General features: G+C 38.3%; 1 protein-coding gene across 6 annotated transcripts in view; it reads right to left on the bottom strand.

The window, feature by feature from the left end:
• LOC139445984 (atrial natriuretic peptide receptor 1-like) overlaps positions 1-22,172 on the bottom strand; it is a 498,295-nt gene that overhangs the window by 90,324 nt on the left and 385,799 nt on the right. The window lies entirely within an intron of this gene.

Below are 22,172 nucleotides of genomic sequence, written 5' to 3'. Positions count from 1 at the left end.
CTTGATACCCTATATACAGAATAATCATTGAATAGTTTCAACAAAGCGCAAAAGGCTAATTAAACCAGAACTTGTTACTATCAACTTTAACTATTATGACCAACGGAGCAGATACTTTATCTGATGTAACCAATGAAACCTATACTTTATCTGAGATAACCTATGAAACCGATATTTATCTGTGATGACCAATGAAGCAGATATTTCTACAGTGACATGACGAGGAATACGCTGAAGGAACGGCACGCAAAGGAAAGGAAATATTAGAAAAGGAATATCAGCGAAAGTGAATTAAAAAGGCATTGCGATTATGTTTAACTAATGTTTAGCAACTTAATATAAGTATATCAGAAAGCTAAATTCATTTATCCGCAGTTTATCAATTTTGAATTGACTTTCACTTGTGTGAGTTCATTGGAGGATTGTGTCTATGAACGTCAATATAGTGGTCAAGACCCGCCCTTTCTTCAAATGGAAAAGCAGCGTATTGTGTAAACTTCAAATTAACGAAATAGATACTATCGTCAATACTTAACAAGAAAATAGAGAATTTCATCCTGTTTTTTCGTGCATCAAATGTTTAAAAAACGTTTGTCGACGTTGAGTGTTGATATCCTTGATATCAAAAGACACGTGGTTGAGATTCCATATATCATCCAAAATGATTCTTCGAACTTTTCTCAATAGACAACAGCAATAACCAGTGTGAGTTTACAAAGCTAACCATCTTCAGTGGCAGAGAGATGAATGATGGTATTCGAGTGTGACGTCATTGTAACCGATGACGTCATAATATTCTGCAAAGCTTTGTACTACGATTTCTTTGTAGCGATATCACCCGCGGTTGATACGTGTATGTTTGTAGAGTTCTTTAAGAACAGAAACAACATGGAAACATAATGGTGTTGATACAACGACCTCTTTGTGTTGTGGTGGGCAGCAATGGGGTAGTGCTATTGCTGCCACGTTGGTTCGATTCCTCACATGGGTATCCAACGAGATTCCCGTTTCAATAATCACCTTATACATGTATATTGTTTAACGTGGAATCACCTGGTACTTTCTAACACACTTTTTATTAGATTCCTCAAATACATCTATTCAGAATATATTTGAAGTCAAAGGAGCTTCCTATTATTTCGACAGAAAGTTAATTACCGAAATCGTTTTTTGCATAAATGATTCCCCGCATGAATCATTTTCAGAAGAGTACACTTTCATCTTAGCTTATTCAATATTTACGGAATGGAGCTACCATCAGGAAGGTGTGGAAATGGGTGAAAAGAGAACGTTGATTGATTTCACAACCACAGATTTGATAGCATCTAGAGGAACAGGGATACGTGCTGTGAAGCGAGGCAATGTTCGAGTATTTACATATCGTAAAACATGAGACAGTGTCTATTGACAATGATGATGTATGCTATTGACATTGATGACATATGCTGTTGACAGTGATGACATGTGCTATCGATCAGCTTTCAAAGAATTCTCTGAAGTGAAGCTTTGAAGCCACAAAAACTTCTACACTCATAATTCACGTATTATTGTTTCATTCCTTTCAAACATAAAACGTCAACACTATAGAATAACCAGTCTCGACTATCCTTCGAAACAATCCCTTGGGCGTAAAGGGACAAAAAGGGGTGAATATCATATGAATGGATCACTGACAATCAGCGCAAAGGGTAAGCAATCCCTGCCCAACGTTGGCATCCGCCACCCAAGTTTTGGTTTGTTGCCGGCCGCCGCTCAGAACAACTGCTATGCGACGGGTGAACATATTACAACATGAACACTACCTATAAAACAAAGGATGTCAACGTCAAACTCAAGTTCAGATTTCATGCTGGTGCAATCAAGCCAATGTGTTAGTTAAGTTTTGATAAACATTTGCAATTATGATAGGAGCATACATACAATGACAAATATTTATCATTGTAAACGTTCTCTTCTTTAAATCAGTTCAGTATAAATAGAATTTGCGTCAAATAAGCTCCACAGTGATTGCTAAAATGCAACATCTTTTTAATAATTCGTAAGACAATGGTTTGCATTTTTTTATCAGTTAGGCAATTACGAAACGATTCTTCTCAGAAATACATTGCCAAGACACCATTATAATGCTGAAGAAACACGTGTTACTGCGTGTGGGTAGTGACATTGACATGAACGCATTAACTTGACCAATAACACTATGCAATTGAAAAAGCAATGAGATTGCCCCAGGCTGAATGCAAAAACCTCCATGAAGATGCTTCTGATTGCTTTGGATTGCAGTTAGAGGCCTCATGAGACCGGAGGTACAGACCAATGGCATCGTGATCAGCTTGTGACACCAATGTTAGACGATGTTACAATCTGCTGAAGCCATTTTCATTAGTTTTTGAGAACTAGCAATGAACAATATATCAGGGTCGTTGAAAAGGTGCGAGAAGTAAACACCGATATTGCCTATCGATCGTGAAGTATATGGGCTTTTCAAATTGAAATTTAACAGAAAAATGTTTGAAGAAATATTTCGCTTTCTCAATGAATATGTTGGCGTCATTGACACGGTCGTAATTGTCAGCACATTGACGTTACCATGAAAAGCAATTATCATTTCTTGTAAGCCAGAAAGAACAAGCATAAAGTTCAATGAATACTGTGTTTACAATGCAAAGAAACAAAATGTCATAAGGCAACAGGAAACATTTATATTTCCTTTAACACCATTCATTTTAATTGAAAACGTGAATTTGAAATTTAGGTACAGATTAGTGATTGAGTAAGATTTCTCGTCGGTTTTAGCAATACTTCAGCCATATGACGGCCGGGTACACAAGATATGGACTGCACTTTGCACCAATGTGGAGAACCAAACCCGGGGGCTCGGCTGACAAGCAAACACTTTAACCACTATGCTACCTCCTACCCTTATGTGTAGGTTATCTGTGAACAATAAACAGCAAATAAAAACGACTGAATATTATAAACGGAATAACATACCGTAAAAACAGTAAAAGTGGTATTTACCTTGCATTGCCAGTCAATATCAGCACGGATAGAGTACTCCATTAGCAACATGATCATACAACTGAAACTTGATATTCATCTCATCATTTGCCTCTGCCCGAGGGCATATATACATTTGTTCATCGCTGACATTTATACAAAATCATATAGACAATAATCACACTGTATGATTGAACTGTGCATTATAAAGAGGTAATTACGACAAAAGTGCTGTTCTATATATATACATGGAGATGAAATCCTATATATTTGGTTGGTGGGAAATTATTGCTGTAAAGTCATTAGAACAAGATTGTGCTCCATCAGGGTACGTCAATGTACGGTTGCTGTCAGAAATAATATACATTTAATGACATCAATGTCGTACGTTTCATGATCACTTTCTGATTTTCTTTCCATCCCACTTTTTTTCTGTTCCAGTATATACGGATACATACACAAATGGTCAGATTCAGTGTTTCAAACAAAAATGGCGTCGCCATTGTCTGTCCGCGATACTTTCAGAATGTACAGGATATTTGTCTTAGTCAGTCCAAACCTTTGCCTTTAATATCATACCGTTTTCGTCCGCATGGGTTTTACCTTCACATAAACTTATTGGTTGTTTCTTCACGAACTATTTGAACCCCAAATAATTCATTTTAATTTTGCTCATCGATCCTCGTGCACTCCACTGTATGAAAGTTCACTTAGTGGAAAGTATCAAATTGATTTAACCCTATTTAATGATGCACATTACTTAAGATGCAATAAAAAACCCAGAAAGGGTCTGTGTAAAATAGATTTAGTTTTACCCAAAAAAATATAATGGGAGGAGACTTTTCACAAACAAGGCTAATCCAACCCTTGCTGATCTACAATGACAGAGAAATGTATCAAGGCGCCCCACTCTCGACATCGTACACAGATCTATTACATGCCACTAAGTGAGGTACACATAGCTCCCCAACCATCATCAGTGCCATTCCTCATCTACTGAGTCAATAACTGTGTACATCCACCTGCCAGTCTGAAAGAATACTCCAAAACCAGAAATGTCACTATGACTTTCCACAACCCTCACACATTTTCTTATCTAAATTATTGGGACTTGATAAATGTGTGCACGTTGTAGACCAGTGACTGAGATCATGTATAACGTCCTTCCTTCACCTCCAACTGATTTCCAAGTAGTTCACATTTTTCCTCCAGCGGTCAAGTCTGTTTCATGTCAAGCTTCCTTGTAGATTTAACCACCATTTCATTTTTGTTCGCGGACGTTCACAAGATGAAAACGAATCCCCAGCCGCCTCGTCTTCTTCGTTAATGTATCCCAATTTGATATTGCTCTTGTTTATAGGATTTGACAATTACGGATCGCCGGTTCTGTCGTTTTCAAACAACCCACTACTTATATCGTATTAACCTGGCATCTAAAAGGTGATGACCCATGGGAAGAAGGAGCCAATATCAGAATGAGATAACCCAAAACTTTGCATGACACGTATAGTATGTTTCTTCAATACGAAGAACAAATGCAAACGCAGAGGCATTGTCAGACAATAACAGATGGCAATACGAAGTCTATTTGTTCCTTTCTGGTAGAGAACCTGATTCTTGATGAACATTCAAACATTTATCATGTTGATATTGGACCAAAATTTGAAACACAATCTTATCCGAGAAATAAAGGCAGGTCATGGAGTTATTATGTGTCTAGTAATTGGCCACATCTTACTGAGAGTATTGTCATTATGCAAACTTCCGTACGTGCGCAGTTTGATTCCGCCAATCTTTGATACTGATTCTTGAACTGATGGGTATGTCATTACGACAATACAGCATAGAATGTTCTTTCGTTCGCATGTGCATAAAGTCTCTTACACGGATAGACAATATCTGTGTATGCCCAGTTGAACGTACATATCGTCTAACGTTGAATAGCAGTTTCCAAATTGCTTTGTGCGTGCTTGGAAATATATTTGCGACGAACAAACGATTTGGAAATTGAAATGTTCCATTTCGATAGCCCTTTGTCAGTCTCCACGGCATAGATAGGATATTGTAAACGTTATCAAATTGCAGCTTAACAAAATGGTGTTGAGAACAGAATTATGTGCTAATCGTTCATGTTCTAGTTACAAAACCACAGAATCTGTTGACACCGAGATAGCTCAGTTACAGCAGAAACTGCCTGAAACTGTTATTTTTCTAAATTGATTTAGTTTGGCTTCATTTGATGAGACGTATTGGTCGTGTCTGGCGTGTGGCGAGATAAAATTGTAGTGTATTGATGTTTGTTATATGAGACAACCAAAGAATAATTGATATCTAAAACATCATTAATGTGTCAAGTGCGCCTTTGACAGCACCAGCAAAACACTAGCAAAACGAAAATCGTGTAAGGGGTTAGATCTTCACTCCTGAGAAATCTCAACCAAATGCAGAGTGCGTTGTACGATTCCTTTATTGTAAGAATGCATGTATTGATAAATATCAATTAATAAAGCAACCATTATGTTCGCGAGAGGTCATATACCCGAACCTTACAATACACTTTTTTGCCTTCTTCCCGTGTTTTGATTTTTGCCAATCCGATCAGAAATTCCAATTCACGGGCACAAAGAAACCGATCAACAAATCGGGGAGCACACTTGATGCCCATGGGGATGCGTAGCTCTTGTCTAAATACCCTTTTCACAACTTTCACATACATGTAATATATGAAAAAATCAGTCATTTCACATGCTGTTTTCTTAGGGATTTCAGTGGTCATTTGCTTTCATTCAAAATGTCCTGAACATTTGAAGACAGTGATGTAACTATATATGTGGTCACCATGTTTTAAGACAAATTACCCATGGATCAAGGAAAGAAGAGCTTCGTGCAAAGTAGTGGGGTAGTTGAAAAATCATTTTTGCTTACAAAATTAAACTTGTTTCTTTTCTGCGATTGGAAAGAAATCAAGCATATGCTTTCAGAATCCAAATGATATTGGATCGTTTGGTTTCAAATATTTGATATATAAAGAAAGTTTTTCCTTGAATGTGTCAAGGATGATGGTTATCTGTGAGACAGGTATATAAGTTCATAAATCAATGTATTATCATAAGAATATCTGGGAATATATGGCAAAGAATAGATATGTTTTCAATTGAAGTAGAGTCGTGGGTACTTACCTCTTACGTTTTTGTCAATTAAAGTTCCAGATCGTTAATAACGCTAATAACACAATTATTACGACCATAAAAAATTGCAAAAAACACACAGGGTAAATAGTTGTGAGGTTGGGGAGCATATCACGTTGACGTTACCCCAATGTTTATTCACCAGATGCTTACATTGGACCTGCTGCCACACACTTTCATGAATCCCCCGCTGTGCCCTTTCCCATTACAGCAAATGAGTTAAACTAAATCGAGAAACAACATGTCAAACATGTTACGCTCAAACAAACTGGAATACACTTTTTTCGATTACCTAGATCAAATTCACACCTGATTCTAAACAAAATGTGCGTCAACGTCTGGTTTTAATGAGGTAACGTTTACCCATCAGTAGCCTTGCCACCACACACGAATTTAACACATTTTGCTATCTACACGGAAGAAATGTAAAGCCGAAAATATGAAATAAAAAGATTGTAAGGCTATGAAGTTGTCTTAGATGATTCTGAGTGGAAATGATGGCTAAAACCACACAGGAGTTGGGTTTAACGCCCCCTTTGAACAGTATGTCAGCCCAACAAAGGCGTGTCAGCTCTATGTGGAAGGAAAGGCCGATGTGGTGCAGGTTGCAGAGGTGCATAGTTTTGGGGAAACCCATGAGGATAGGTCTGGGGCTAACAAACCAAGATACGAATCCGGGATTCGAAGCATCACCGAATCCTGGCACGCCTATGGAACACAACACCCTTGCAGAACGAAACAGAGCAATAAAATCGTTACTGATTGTAAACACCAATACACAACATCTTCACTACAGTGAAACAGCATCAACTCAAAAGTATATCAAGTTGCACGTAGTTCGGGACATGCCACATGGTGCTACAAGCTGTACCGAGTTCGATTATACAGCTTTCACTATCCAAAACCTGCTCACAGACACATATCGACAGGAGTTTTAAACAGAAAGCTCGCAGATGCATTCAATTAATTTCCTTTTTTTCACCAACTAAGGTTCCAACTAAAGACGTTCAAACAAACATACTGATACTTAAGTCATTCATGGCGAAGCCTATCCGAGACTTGCTGCATCTATCCTAAAAGAATATCTCTTCAATCAAAGGAAAGAGTTTTAATGAAAAGAACTGACCCAATCAGCCTCGTGCCACAAATAAAGGGACTGTCTTAGCTTGATTATGCACAACTCGATTAACAGAAATACGATGAAAAGGAACGCGACTTGCATGTTTGACAGACTTGAAACAAGCTCCCCTAAGATATCGTTATTAAGATTTTGAGACAGTTAGATGTTCAATGAAAATGTAATGAAAACTACTACAGCTTCACTGTACAAAAGACTATAACACTAAGTAATTAATGTACAGTATGCATGTCAAATAAACATGCATTATATTGAAGCTGATATATTGGCAACCACTAATAGTTTGTTAGTCTTAACAGATGCATTTACTTAACATACACATGTAGTTCCACTCGAGTTGAAGTGTGTGCTCTCTGAAATAGGGCACTGAATTGCTCTCTAATGGTTTGAAAGGAAACGCAGAGCCAGCTTCAATGACAATGAATTCATGCAAATAACACAAATGTACCAATAACATGACATAAAACCAACAAATGTACACATCCTTGACATATTTTCCTCGGCATGTATATGTACAGGAACATATACACCATTTTAATTAGAAACATTTCGATTAAATAACTGCGAACACTACCCATGGGGATGCATCGTGCACTGAGGCAAGAAATTAGATTTATTGTGATCGTTCACAATCATTTCCCCATTTGAATCCTTGACAATTTACCCAAAGTACCTACAACATTGCAGCTGTTAGGCTCCCTTTTAAAGAGTAATAGGATTCTACAGTAGGCAGTCATGTTGGTGTAACAGGACCAGATATATCACCATAAAACCGCAATTTAAATACCTCTCTAAAATTCAAAGCCAAAAACACTCATCAGTGCTGACAACCCATTGGTTTCATGCTTGAGATTATTAGGCAAGGATCCGACTTTGGCAGGGTGATGTCGATAAAATCAATTCCAGACACGCATGTCAATTTGTAAAGTCTTTCAAATACATATTTACAATCAGAAAGTGGGCAACCCACGGCGTTTTGAACGCTCATACATAATCTATTAAATCTTCTGAAGTAGGATAAGAGGATTTCGATTTATGATAAAGATATGCCTTTCATGGACGTCATAAGGATACATGCCTTGTGATGGCACACAACTTTGAAGATAAACTTTGAGAGCTGTGAGTTATAGTTTTAAAGTTGAAATCACAGTCATGTTGAGGATGTAGGTTCACCTAGGCTTCAAATACCCTCAAGAATACAATGACGGAGAATAAAAAATAAAAGAACTGGACAACAAAAGTACGTATTTCTATAAAGCCAGAGCGGGAACCTCGAAGACGAACCATTTGAAAGAAGGTCTCCAGATATGATTATTCATATCACACCTGCACTGTTATCACACCTAGATAATCATGTACCTGCAGTCTATACATTCACGCCTATTTTATTATGTGAACGTAGATTGATTGTTTTATTAAAGGCTTGCGTGGTGTTGATATTGTGTTGCCTTTATTGATGTTTAAATAGGCCTCATGTTGAGCCATGTAGTAGGTGCTGTGTGAGGAAGGCTGACGTAAATCATCGACATTTACCACTTTGCTGAAACCAACAAGAACGGATAGGTGCTGACAAACTAACGATCGCAATTGGTTCGATTCGACCCCGCGGTCATGACTTTCCTGTTTTCGGTTGATTAATATTATTGAGATTCTTATCAAAACGTGACCTTACACCACCATAATCAAGACGCTGAATCGTTTGATGCTAGTTGTACATTTCCCAAGATTTATCCCCTGTCGATGTATCGCCAGTTCACATTTGAAGTTTAACCGGCCATGTTTTCGGTATTCTGGCGTATCCATCTTTCAGAGTCCACAAAATGAACAAATATGAACACCTTGTTTGAAAAAAAGTTATAAAATGTATACTTTTAATCTCTGTGATACAAAAAAGACGCCAAAATTATGAAAACACAATTTGGATAAACGCGCAATGTTTCAAGATATATCAATCCCCCTTCATGATATTGCCGGAGTAAACCAAAAAGCGGAGTAAACCGATACTCACTCACTAACTTAAAGGTGGAAGAGTATGTGTACATGCCTAATTTTCTTATCACAAATGTGGCTGTAATGCGTTTCAAAGTTGTTCTTAGAACAATTAATGTCACTTACTAATGCACCGTGCTGTACACATGGCGATGCTTGCAACCTTATCTTATCCAGGAAGGATGGCCTCTGCATGATACACAGCCGTAGCATGCATCTCTTTAACGGAATCATAACTGCAGTGCTGGTTTTAAAAGTAAACACGTGGAACAAATAGAACCACACCTTTACACTTTCAAGCAATTTTGCAAACATGCTGCACTGTGACGCTTCCCTTACGTAATAATCGACATTCAACATTAACTGCTATGGTCAACTTATTTACTTGGAATAAAACCAATTTGGAGATTAAAACTAGGACCTACATTATAGTAATGTTTCAGAGAAAGTCTGAGGCGTGCAGGATTTGTATCCCATAGCCTTGCCAGGATCCGCTGGGCAAGGGTTCGAGTCCAAGATCCCTGATTATGATCATTTGAATGACAGCATCATGCTCATTCTCATTCTCATGTTAAACGTCTCGGACATGCGTCTTCCACATTAAGGTGCAACGCCTTGATATGATTGAAATAGTGTCCAATACTCATAAGCAACCCTTCCATCGAGCGTTGTTAATGGGAAGTATTCCTTTGTTCCTTGATGCTTTTATAAAGACTATTCATCTTCAACAGGAGATGCGTGTATGAACCATGGCTGAATCCTTCCTCAATGAGTTCCTACTTCTAACAAGCAAAGATTGTGGAAACTAAGTAACAATTTCGTTACGAGTAAAAAGTCAACAATGTTTCAAAGATGGGAGCTAATTATGTGAAATAATTGCTTCAACCACCTGACTAGTTCAAAGAAGATCGCCTGCTGAAATCTGAGATGATGGATAATACTCATTAGCAGTCGTGACAACTGTTATCATCTTTTCTCAAAACGGACAATGAAAAAACTATTCCAAGACAAAACTTATCATTAGTAGAACATCTTATTTGAATTAGCTTTACCACAGGGTGAATTGTTCTTCCTTAAAAAATTAGAATGTAAGCTTTTTCAGATTTTCCATTAGAAAAAAAATCTCATCGTCAAAAAGTACGATACCATCACCTCCTGGTACATCAAAGCCGAATTTCTCCGAATGCAATTACAATTCCCCGTTTTTGTGTCATGATTTGGTAAAGTGGGCAGATGAATTGTGATTCCCATCCATTACCTTACTGTGAAAGATAACCATGTCCTGACTACTCTTTAATTTTCTTGTAGAATAATAATACCTTGAAATACACCATATTGCTTCGTTCCTACTTGACAGTGGCCAACAAGAACAAGAAATGCAGAGCAAAGCGTCACCGGGGAGCCAATGAGTCAACATAACGTGGTATTAATACTCTTTGAAACAGATGCGTGCACCTGCGTGTGCATATTAAAAGGTGATAAAAGATAATGGACCCTCAAGCAGTACCATCCCCTACTTACTGTGTTTTGCATGAGTCATATGGATGAGAAAGGATGCATTTGCATGTGTTTGTGACGGGTGCCACTGGTGGGAGAGGATTCGCTCACCTTTTCACTAACACCTGGCATCACCCCTATTTGGCAGTGATTCAGAAACACATGCCTACGGCACAGTTGGAATCGGAAAGGGACTCTGCTCTTAGCAGAGGTTACTTGTGATTATGAAAAAGGTTTTTATCGCTTGCATGTTCATGAATTTCTTGTGATTTTGAAAAGGGTTTTATCGCTTGCATGTTCATGAATTTCGTGTGATTATGAAAAGGGTTTTATCGCTTGTATGTTCATAAATTTCTTGTGATTATGAAAAGGGTTTTATCGCTTGCATGTTCATGAATTTCTTCTGATTATGAAAAGGGTTTTATCGCTTGTATGTTCATGAATTTCTTGTGATTATGAAAAGGTTTTTATGAACCGTATGTCAATTCAGAGAACGTAGCTGGCAAACAGCGCCACCTTAATCATCTGTAGGTCTTATGGACATAGCGTTTTGACGTTATGTAAGACTTTGATGCATGACATATCTTTTCCTCCAGTACTTAATTTTCGCTCATATAAATGATTTATGAGATTTGGAAACAGCACGTGTCACTTTCAACATTGGAAATTATTTTTTTACTCTCCTTTTGAACTGCGATATTTTTTAAGTGTAAAATTGAGTGTTTTATGAAAAAGTCCAATATGTTATTCAGCGGTTGATGGACCACGGGACAGGTAGGCACGTAGGTTTGGATGACGTACTTCGTAGTCGTTTTTCACTTGGTGAAACTAAGGACTACGAGTCTTGAGCTCACAGACAATAGGTCTTAAAAGATAATGTTGGGTAAATAATCCCCAACCAGCGGATCCTTGCAGCTAAGGGACGCAACTCCACACATAGAGTTTTATAGATGTACTAAGGTCACTGACTCGCCCGAGCACATATAATTAAAGAACGAAGCAGGGAGGTGCTTGGTGATCCCATTAAACTGAATATTCAAAATGGCACAAACCTCTAAATTTGACAATGATAAGTACTGATGAACCGTTATAATAATTTAAAGTACCGTTACAGAAATGGCGAGGTATGTTAATAATATAAGATGTATGCAATATAATCACGGGGTATGTTAAGAATGTGCTTTACAACTTCTTCCCATTTTGAGTGGGCGAGTGAGTTATATACAGCAACAATCAGTAACCGTCCAGCTAATTAAGTTTGGACCAGGCAAACCATTGGGGTAAGAACTTGGACTTTAACGGGTACCATCTCCTCAGTTACCAGTTCTAGTCAGTGTAACATGTGTAAAACTCTATGCTACTGATAACTTAACCATTTCTACTTTTTCTGTCCATCTGTGAACATCTGTTAAATTCGACCACCAATCAGTTCTCTTCTCTGCTTCCAGCCTCAAAAGCGTATCCATTACCTTATCAGCAGCGAGTCGATTTGTTAATAATGATGATGCCACTGGACTCCTCTAGACCTTAAATAAGATTCGACGTTAATGCGTGTTTCTAAGTGAAATCCTAATAATCTTCAGAAACGAAAGCTGACATGTATTGATTACCCAATTATCAGCATCTTGATAAATGATTATTTGGGGATATGTCAACAACATCCCAAGCAGAAACGTTAAAAGTTGACACGTTGCTATATTATATTCGCTAATAACACTGACACCGGGACACAGTGTTTAATAATGATCCACACAAAGCGTCAATGGTCGAACCGTTGGTATTGAACACTTCGTCATTGTAACTATGCTAATTCAGTGAGCTTACAATCAAAATTCAAAATTAATTGTTCGTATGGATAGGACACATCATTGCCCTATTTATTATATTTATCGTGTCTATTTGTCAAGATTCAAAGAAGAAAACAAATCAGAACGTGAAAAGAGAATTGATTGACAGGTGTAATGGTATAAATGTTAAGCCTAGAGACGTTCAAACACGTAATGTTTGTTGTGTTTGTCTTTTTCTTTAAAACTTCTGACGAATCATTTACTTGCCTGTGGTCTAACCCCCCCCCCCCCCCCCATATCATACAGAGAGTGAGTGAGTGAGTTGGGTTTAACGTTCCTTCAATATAATTCCAGTTATATCACAGTGTGTCAGCTCAGAGTGGGAGGGAAGCGCGAAGTGATGCTGGCCTTGGTCGTTTACCACTTTTGTGAAACCCACGAGCACAGACGGACCTGACAAACCTACAACATAATCGGCGGAACAGGGATTCCAACTCACATTTATAGGATTCTGGCGTGCCCAAGGGACATAACTTTGCACATCGAATTTCTGCACTACTTGGCCACCCAAGCCCTCACAGAAATATCGCCGTTAGTTTTTGAAAGGACGCGTTTCGACTTCAATGATACAACTCGTTTAAACATTTGTATTTGCCGATCACCTTCAGCGTACGCATGTGCCTCTATACACTGGAAGTTCCCACCAGGCAGTCGCAGTATTGTTTAAAAGTCAGTGACAAGAAATGTTCGAATACATTAACCCGTGATTGACGTTACAAGTTGGCATTAGTGGTGATAAAGTAATGTTTTGGGGCCCAGGACGTCACTTGAGAGTGTTTTATAGGACCAATCTGTTGAAATAGGTACAGATAGGGCCATACAATGGTCGTATTTCCAGGTCAGTGAGAAAACGTTCTATGAAATGCGTGTGTCTAGACAAAAATATTGTCCTTTGTTTGACAGATGGCGGGATAACAAGATTGTGATGGGAAAACTATCTGTCAAAAAACAGTCAATCAGAATACGTTGCGCCTTTGTTAATCGGACAAATACCCCGACTTACAGGTCAAAAAAGGTCAGAATACATCGGGTATTTTTTCAACGGGAATATACCCACAGCTTTATCTACTGCCAATCTACACTTCCTTGGGTGTCGTAACATTGGTCCGTGTCGTCAGTGGGTGTTATTGCGGCCCGAATGTGTGGGTTGTTGCTATGGTATGCAATTTTGCGTTTTTCTGTTTCAGATTTCATTATTTACAGGTCACCGTTAAATAAATGTAATATTGATGATTGTGGGCTTTGTTTAACATTCACTCACTCTTTCATTGTAAAATCTGTATACAATGTAACCCCGTTATTCCGGAAAGTGTCGTTAAAGTAACTGTTAGGAACGTCTACATACTAAGGACATCTCTTCAGCTAGAATGACTCGATCATACGGACATTTGCAAATTTGGGAAACCTCACCGGGAAAGGTAATCGTCCGGACCTCGCCGAAATTATTGGATAGGTAAAGTATAACGCGGATTTAACGAATTCGATACGTCTTTTAAATATAATATTATACTGGGTTAATTCAATTGCAGAAAAACTATCACGAGGAAAAACGATTTTAAACTTGACATGAAAAGACAACAATAAATGACACCGATAGTGAAGCTAAAACATGCATAGATACGATCCTGGGGGATTTTATGGTACTCACTGCTCATAAATATTAATTCTGAACAGGACACTTAAAGGGTATAAAAAATAGGCCAGTACGCAAGGGACAAACTGAATTTTATACGATGGAATATTATGACTGTGACGGGATGGTAGCTTCACTGATGTGCCGTGAAGACATGCACAGGGTTATCGATAAAACCAAATCAATGTCCTGTTCACGACCATGACACCAATCAAATGGGTGCTTAGATATAGGGACAGTGCTCGTTTAACGTTTAAATCAATCATGATAACGTTTCATCAATAACCTATCATTATGCATATAGTATCCCTTGGGGTCGCTGTTGGGAGTCATGGGTGTGCTACGATTAGTCTTAATTAGGGATCGCATGTGTGCTTGTCAAGTTCCGTATTTATGAAGGCATATATATGCCTATCAAACCTGCTACCTCTGCCAGAAATGCTTTTAGTTGCAAGCAGCATGTTGTATATTTCAGATAAGAATGCCCTTTATGCATATGAAATCAGTTAATGGCATAACATATTTCGGAGCTGAAATGTTCTTGAAGAGGTAATTCGCATGCAAAATAAACAATCTAAAGAGAGTCAACGATAGGCCGTCGACCATTAATCACTGTGTTGGAGTGATGGACATCATCTTCTCGCATAGTTGCCATGGATGTATGAACAACATTACGTGACCATCCAAGGTAGGGTGAGTGAGTGAGTGAGTATGGTTTTACGCCGCTTTTAGCAATATTCCAGCAATATCACGGCGGGGGACACCAGAAATGTACTCCAAGGTAGGGAGTCTACGCCAGGGTTAGTGAGTGAGTTGGGTTTAACTGCGAGTCAGCATGGTGTGGGAAGAACGCATATGGTGACGCAGGACGTAGAAACCCATAAGCGTGGGTACGGTGCTCACCAATAACATCGCGGGGATCATGATCAGCAGATCCTGGCATTATTAAGCAACGCAAATCCGCACATCGAAACTTCAGCTCTTTAGATAACGTGGCCATCAGAACCCCTTGAAGTATACGTTTAAAGGTGTAATTTCAAATGTTCATGACGTTAATCATTGGATTGTCTGGTCACGACTCCACTGGTTGCAGACCGGCTTCATAATGCTGGAATTTTACAGGTTGCTGCGTTAAACAACAAACAAACTCGTCATCGCTATGTGCAAGAGGACATATTTCGACATACGCATGGTCTTACTTTCTCTTAAAGCGAGAACAGGAAGGCCCTTACTCAAGCTTTTAACTTGAATGTACGTATTTTTAATCCATAAAAAAATAGAATATTTCTTTGAAGTAAAGCAACGATTATGTCACGCCAACGACTTCCCATCGACACATACGAGTATCAAGTTCATCTACAAAGGTTCTTTGTCTGTGTTAGAGCGAAAAAAAGTCCATAAGACTAAAATGTTTGAGTTAATTGTTTCGCTTTTGTATTTCGTCCTCTGTCGGACATTTTCTCAAAGACAGTTAAGCTCCTTACACTCCTGTGATGAGGGGCGTTTACGTGACTAAACAGCAACGACTGCTTATCTTAATATTTTGATGGTATTGCTCGACACTTTCCGGGCCTTTCAATAACAGGCCATTTCAATAAAGCGATCGCGATGGATTTTCATCTTGCCCTTACAAGATAATCACAGGATGGCAGTCAGAAATCTGTTTGGCATAAGTGGTCATCGGCGTTTCAAGCTTCACAAGAGAAATATTTGTAGACCCTTGAGACACACATGCTGTTAGCAGAGCGTCGTGCAAATACCCTAATCATTTCTATCAAAGTGTCAAGGGATTGCTGGAGGGATGGTCATAATGGTAATGCCATCTCCGTCGAGAGGTAAATCATATTTGGGAATATATTGACATCAGTGGGTTTACTATACAAGCATCGTAGCGAACACAAACACCAATATATGTTCGTCAACTCACCGGATAAGATAGCCACCTTTAGAAATTGACAATAAGGCTTCTCTGTCAGTATAGAAATACATTTCAATAACTGAAGTACAACGGACTGTGATTACAGAGTGAATATCCTTGAACTATAAAATGCACCTGAATCTCACTTTTAAACTACTGTTCAAACAGACATGCACATAATCATGACTTGGGCGCCAAAAGTTCTTGTCATGTCCGTGAGCGATAGGATTGAAAAGGAAACTGAGCGAAAATGATTCCACAATACTGTGAGGTATGTATATACTTGTATATAGTAGTGAATGTTTTTTAAGAGTAGCGTAGATAATATTTAGATCTATGCATAACGATTCAGGGTGAATTGTCAATAAGACTGTATTAAGACTGTATGAGAGATGACTTTCAACTCCCAATTGTCAGCTTTCCCTTTTTATTGAGCAATATTCCAGTACATCCAGCGTTAGATTCCACATTTCAAAAATTTCTTGTACAGTCGAGCATTGTCGTTCTACGAAGATTTCAAAGAGCATCATACAACACTTGCTCAAACAGTGTTTGATAAAGGTTCAGTCATTCAGGCCTTTAAAGATTTCAATTTCTTATAGATGCAAGGGGAGGACATTTTTGAATGACCAACTGCCCTATTTTGACTTGTCCATATGTCCGTGTTTGATCAGGCGAACACTTGACCTGCCCTTGCACGGCTGTCACAGGTGGGATGGGATATGCTCACCATTCACGAACACACGGGATCATCACCATTAAATGTTTATGTTACCATCGGACTCGTGCAAAGGACTAGTTTGTCGCTTAAATGGACAACATTTATCGACTTGATGTTCACAGCAATGTATGTTAGATAAAATTCAACTCCAGACTTGTGTCTGTGGATTGACATGGAATTGTAAGAAATAACAGAACATGAGCAAAACAAGTTCATTCCATTCTGTCAGATATGTGTTGCAATAACGTCTACTTTTATTCCTATGACGACAATTTCTGAAGTTAATTTAACTTTGCAACTGATATCAGATCTTTAGTGTCCACGAATAGATACTATTAAACCAGTCTGATGTCCTTTCGCGATCGTAAAAACAATCATCAGTAAATAACCATGAGCGAAATGAAGTAATGTTATCTGAACTGATGTAAAAACTTGATTAAATATGTTTCTCTCACATAGTGGTATAAGTTACTAGAGTCTCATTATAAAGTGCCCTTAGGGTTGATCTGAACAATACAAATATCCTTGAACGCACATTTTTCTGACATAAGTATGATCATTGCAGCATATTAGAAACTATGTCGAAACAACGCTATGATATATCTTGATAGCATTTGTCCATTCACGTGAGAACGTCCCATTGTCTTCGAATTAACAATATACCTGCTCGTCTCAGCGTTACGTTGAATGAGAACTGTAGACACGGTATCGGGTGTCGTGGTGCCATTTTGTATCTCCCTTGTGTTAAGCAGCATAAAATACTAATTTGTAAAGACGCCATCCAAAGCTTAATCCTTGAAGGCAGAGTCGAATAGGCATTTCCATAGATTAACCTCACATACCGTATGCTCCCCCGGAATAGGTCTTGCACCATGAAAACGGGAACATAGGCAATGTAGTCTGAATTCTACACAAATCTTTTGTGACTACAGCCTATTTACACTGTTGCATGGTATGTTGTATAACAAAGCGTGTCAGCTAAGAAACTTCAATCATTGAGAAAAAATAACCCTATGAGAATCTGATTGCCTTCTCGGCGTAGTATGTGTTTTTTGAATGTCGGGAACCTTTTATTCAGAAAGAGTGAAAATAACCCCTGGATCCATTTCCTTTTCATCATATTATGAAGTTTACTTGTCTACAATCGACACTAGCCCTATATGACAAGTGACGCCAAACAAATATCACAGAAGAACGTTCATGCAGCGTCAAATTATAGAGTGAGTGAGGGTATTAAGTTATGATGCGGGTCCACTTAATGTTACGGGAAAGCCAAGGTGACAAGGTTGTTAACATTGGCCACTTTGGCGAAACCAAAGAGTTCTTGTATGACGTTAACACAATTAAGGATCAGCGGATGATGTCCTGAGCAAGGGATGCAACTCTTCACAGCAAATTGCTGCGCCTTAGAGGACTCAGCCACCTGTGCCTGAGTTATAAATGCTTCAAACAAGAAACAGAATGAAACATAAGTGTCAAACGTAAGTGTCAATCTAGTGCCCCAAACCCTCTAGTCATTGTCTTACCTCCCCTCAGTATTTTTCTCCCCTCAGTATATAAAATTATTCAATGTGGTCTGTTTGAAAATGCATAATTTTGATGCCGATTATATCATTTCTCAATTCTTAACAAAATTACTTACTTACTTCACAGCATACTGTATGAAGGTAATCAGTAACTACTGAGATCCATCATACAATTTGAACTTGAATCAACCAGACTGTGATTGCCAGAGTGCCTAAATTAAGCCTTCCCCCTTTAAGAAACTGTACATGAATTAGTGTCATCCATACGACATTGTATAGTCTGTCTTACAGACCCTGATACAAATATATATCAAATACAGCCCATGCAAGTCTATAGTGTTTGGCAAGTCTAGATCACTGCAGTATCAGGAAATGAAGAGAGTCACTGGGCTCCTTTTTATTATATTTTTATTAAGATAACTGAACAACTGTTTTTATGTACGATATGTTCATTTCAGAGACTAGATTTTAGTCTAGACATTGTAGAACCGTCCGTACAATGAAAACCGACCAGGCAATGAGCTGTTGGTGTTGACGAGGCAACCACGGATCATTATGACAGAAACAATAAACGATAATGTGTGGTATTTACACGACATGGCAATTAGATTAAAAATGGTATTATTACAGTAAACGTATGCCCTTTGTATAAAATGTGGTTTGGAATTATCATTGTAATTGTCGTACTGGTATGACATTAATGATAAATATGCTATTTTAAGCCATGACATTATTGTTGTATCAAAGGACACTATGGTGTAGCCTGACAGTTCATCATTACACCAGTGAAAGGTATTCCCAATGTAAAACTCGTGTGCTTAGAATAACATATTCGCGATCATTGTCATGACAGTAATGAAACGGATTAATTTCGATAATCAATTCAAATGGTAATGCCCACCGCATCGTTTCCAGACTTTCGGTAATATTTTTATTTCGTTTCTAATACCTTAGTATCCGCCAAAACGGGAAAACGTGATAATAGCCTCTTTTGTCATGATAATAGCCTCTTTGGAAAATCAGCTACTTCATAAACGACTGAAGCGCCACTAAAAAAATACACCCTCATTTATGGAACCGACTATTCGCGGGCCTGGGATTTTTTATTTTTTCGTACAATTCTTTAAAACACGTTTTCTGTGAAAGGAGGCGACGAATAATCTAATTCTTTCACGACATCAGCAAGTAACGCGTTACATTTCATTTTTGGGGGGAAAAAGCTGAGAACATATTTCTTTTCCAGCTTTCCTGGAAAAAATCTGTTTTTTAATCCTAAAATATCAAATGGTCGTGACGAAAAGACAACTTCGGATCATTCGACAACTTTCCTCTGTTGAACTGTTCTAGGCCGATTGATCTCCGTGTATCAAGGATTGTCACTATTTCAAACTCGTTTCCGACATGGTCGATATTGTGTTACTGGTGAGGACCATGTGTCTCTACGTTGGGTCTGTTTGTCCATGATTAAGAAGTCCCACCTCCTCGGCGACGTAACTCTTAAAGGGAGACAAGGTTCAGTTAATTGAAAGTCCATGTCAATTTGATTCACGTCCCTCAAATAACATTCCCTTGGCCTGCTGGTTCACATTTCATTGTGCCTGCCAATTTAGTAGTAAATGGTTACCCAGATAACACAGCGAAACTGTCTAAGTTTCACACATGGTACTAATCACAATGTTCAGACCAAGGCCGAAGCTGGGCATCTGAACGTGGTGCATAGTCACCGTATGTTTCTTTCCTTTCACTAGTAACTATATCTGGAGAAGCTCTATCCTCAAGATTAACGAGCTTGTATGTACACTGTTACAGTTTTACATTTCATAAACATATTTTGTTTGGTGGGGATATCAGAAAACGGTGACAGATATACATGGAATAGTTAAAACACAAATCGTATCATCCCTTTATATCTGGTCGTCGGTGCGAATACTTCATCGTACAGGCACGTGGGAGTACACGAATTGAATAGCTTGGCAGTGTTTCGGCGTGTTCAAATGATCAAGTTGAAACTTGAGTGGATATTAAGTAAAAAAAGGGGCTGATAAAATCTCTGTTGACCCACTTGCTAAACGACTTCTTTTTTTCTTGTACCTTACATCTGAGTTCAACGTATAAACTATCAAAAACTGCCCTTTCAAATGTAGCATATATCTCTCGACCGGGAGATCCAGTAATATACAACCTAAGTAGGCAGGTTTCCCTTCGCTAAAATGACACACAGCGTCGAGACTAGTCTGTCTTACAGACCCTGATACAAATATATCAACTACAGCCCATGCAAGTCTATAATGTTTGGCAAGTCTAGATTACTGCAGTATCTGAAAATGAAGAGAATCACTGGGCTCCCTTTTCATTATATTTTTATTAAGATAACTGAACAACTGTTTTTTTCTGTACGATATGTTCATTTCAGAGACTATATGTTAGTCTACGTCGAGACTTAACAGTATGTTATCGCTTTATACGTAGCTGGAACTCTCTTAAAAAGCTGTAACAGGGGACTTTTTTATTAATCTGAGGTCTTGTTGGGTCTCCTTTTATGATGCAAAAGCATCTGCTTATCAAAGTAGCGAACGAAGACATAACTCAATTTCAAAGTGTGCCATTAAAATACATGCTTGAGGCCGATTACGTGATTAACGGACTCGAATGCACCTTAACCATTTAACCGTCAGGGTTTTTTAAGACTGCGGTCCTCTTGCAGACATAGATTTAACAGATTTTGGTAGTGTTACCTGCGACATATATGACAGACAGAAATTCAGCGGTTTAGTAACGTCATAGATTTATCATTAATATATGATTTGTTTAACTGTCAAATATGTTACAAGTTACCGCGTAATGGGTTAAGATAACTCAATTCGTGTCATGCATTTCAAAGCAGTAGCGCTCTGACCCATTAAAATAATTCTTTCCATTGTCTTAAATTTGATACAGATGTGTATTTGCGTCATTTAATATCTTATCTTCTAGTTACAACCGACCGTGCTTGTTCAATTATAACCTTTCATAACACAATCTCCCATATAACCGTTGTCAGTCTACTTACTATATAGCTGCAGCCGCCTCTTCACAATGGGAAAAGTCTATTTTCCCTCCAATTGAGTGAGTGAGTGAGTGAGTTAGGTTTTACGCCGCTTTTAGCAATATTCCAGCAATATCACGGCGGGGGACACCAGAAATGGGCTTCACACATTGTACCCATGTCGGGAATCGAACCCGGGTCTTCAGCTTGACGAGCCAACGCTTTAACCACTAGGCTACCCGACCGCCCCCCCTCCAATTGAAGTCATTTAGATGTAATCGCAAGGTTTTTGACAAACACAACGTTATGACATCAAATCACTCATAATTGTTGCATTTCGGAATATCATGCTGGGATATTTATTGTCGTATATTGGGGCGTAATTGCAGGGGACACATTAATATCGACACACATGCATCATAGTTATGTTAATATCATATATCAACCGTCTGGTCAATATCACGTGTACATTTCGTGTTATTTATGAGTATTCAAAAGTATCACAGTGTCGATGATTAAAGCAACATTACAAGCTGTCTGAAACTAACAGTTACATTTCCCTGTTTAATCTGATCTAATAAACTAAATTTATCAGCTTTTATAAAAAATATGTGTAATTTTAACAAAGATATGATAGTATCGTGTGAAGCTACATGGAACTGTCCTAGTCACCGTATTCATAAAATAATTACA

This window comes from Haliotis cracherodii, unplaced genomic scaffold (assembly GCF_022045235.1).
Source record: "Haliotis cracherodii isolate W230 unplaced genomic scaffold, xgHalCrac1.p SCAF_6, whole genome shotgun sequence".
NCBI classification, from domain to species: Eukaryota; Metazoa; Mollusca; class Gastropoda; order Lepetellida; family Haliotidae; genus Haliotis; species Haliotis cracherodii.
This window is presented reverse-complemented; position numbering and strand designations above follow the sequence as displayed.